Below are 1945 nucleotides of genomic sequence, written 5' to 3'. Positions count from 1 at the left end.
AACCCAGGCCCCTTGCATTGGGAGCGCGGAGTCCTGGCCACTGGACTATCAGGGAAGTCCCCACATTTTCTTTATTCATTCATCCTTGATGGACATTTAAGTTGTTTTCATAGCTTGGCTATTGTAAATAAGGCTGCAAGGAACATGGGAGTGCTAAGACCCCTTCGGAATTCTGCTTTCAATTCTTTTGGATAAATACCCAAAAGTAGGATTGATGGACCATATGGTAGTGTTATTTTTAATCTTCTGAGGAACCTCAGACTCCAAACCCATAGGGCATGGGTTTTTCAACACGCTTTTCCTCAATAACCTCTCTGAAAAGTTTAGATAATACAACTTACTTTCCATTCAGTGAAAGAGATAGACAAGAGGAATTAGACCCAATACTGAAAGGAAACATGGTAAAGGAACCAAGAAGTTATTCCAGGACAGTGACCCTCAGATTCCTAGACCCGCTCCCACACACTCTGATTCATGATATTCACGATTCTGGTCAGAGCCAGGTTTGGGAGCCATTGATTTAGGGCAAAACTAGGGTAGCAGGGCTTCCCTGGTGGCGCAGTGGTTGAGAGTCCGCCTGCCGATGTAGGGGACGCGGGTTCGTGCCCCGGTCCGGGAAGATCCCACATGTCGCGGAGCGGCTGGGCCCTTGAGCCATGGCCGCTGAGCCTGCGCGTCCGGAGCCTGTGCTCCGCAACGGGAGAGGCCACAACAGTGAGAGGCCCGCGTACTGCAAAAAAAAAACTAGGGTAGCTGTCACAGTGGACGGTGTCCCAGCTCCAACAGGCACAGGTCACACAGGGCAGAGGTTAGGCCAGGCCAGGTCAGCCTCGATCAGACCAGGCCAACAGGACAGAACTTGGTTCAGGCAATAGGCATTGCCTCCTTTCTGACCAATTGTCGAGTGCTGGGCAAGCAGGGCAGCAAAAGGACTACGGAGGTTCAGGTCTACAGGATCAGCACCCTGGACAGCTCCCTGCTGGCAAAACTCATCCAAGCAAGCCCGATGTCTTTCACTCTCCAAGACCCGAGTTTCTTAAGCAGGTCCAGCCACAGGAGGCTGGTTTTTGGTAAGAGTCTCACACCTGTGCCAGATATAGGTCCTGTAGTGTGCGAGAACCATGCTTACTCCCACCACCACCTTTGCCCAGCTTTTGGTCTCTCTCCCAAATGGGAAGGACTCAGGATTCCAGAGGGCAGCCATGGCCCTGGGGATGACACAGTTTGGTCTCAGTGGCAGAGTACACGGGAAATTTATCTTCCTAGGCCTGGATCTTTCCCAGGTGAACGCCAGGTCCTGCCAGATTTTTCCTCCAACGACTTTCACACTGTCGTTAATACCAAAACACAGCTGTTAAATGAAGGATCATTATGGATAAATTGACACCTGGACACTTTGAGGATAGCAGTTGATCATGTCCAGTGACAACTTCATTTCAAGGCAGGCGTCCAACTAAATGAAAGAGATCCTGGTATTGAAAAGACTCAATGAAACGCAAAGGCTATTTTCACCATCTTTCCAGCAAAGAAAGTTACTGTTCTACAGAGGCATTGATAGAGAAGTCCAAAAGATTAGCAAAGATTTTCTAAACAAATGTGTTATCTCAGAATCCAAAGCCTTAAATGCAAGTGTATTACAGAGCAGAGATATTCCCAATGACAATCCAAACATGTCCTTTATGTCATTCATGTTCTTCTAACAGATTCTAACCCAACCTGCAGACAGCAGGCTCTGTAATGCAGATTGTATGCTGAGTCCTGGAATAGGATCGTTAGTACTCAGCACTGACAAAGCCGGGAGCTCTTGAGAAATCTCTCAGGCATTAATTGCTGCATGGAATTTAGCTCAGAGACCATGAATTGATCTCTTTAAGGATGCTTAATTTAAATAGGGTGGTAATTTGCCCAGATGGCTACAGTGTAAAAAGTTCTCACAAATGCATGA

Source organism: Monodon monoceros, unplaced genomic scaffold (genome assembly GCF_005190385.1).
Source record: "Monodon monoceros isolate NGI ecotype Baffin Bay Population unplaced genomic scaffold, NGI_Narwhal_1 Super_Scaffold_5, whole genome shotgun sequence".
NCBI classification, from domain to species: Eukaryota; Metazoa; Chordata; class Mammalia; order Artiodactyla; family Monodontidae; genus Monodon; species Monodon monoceros.
This window is presented reverse-complemented; position numbering follows the sequence as displayed.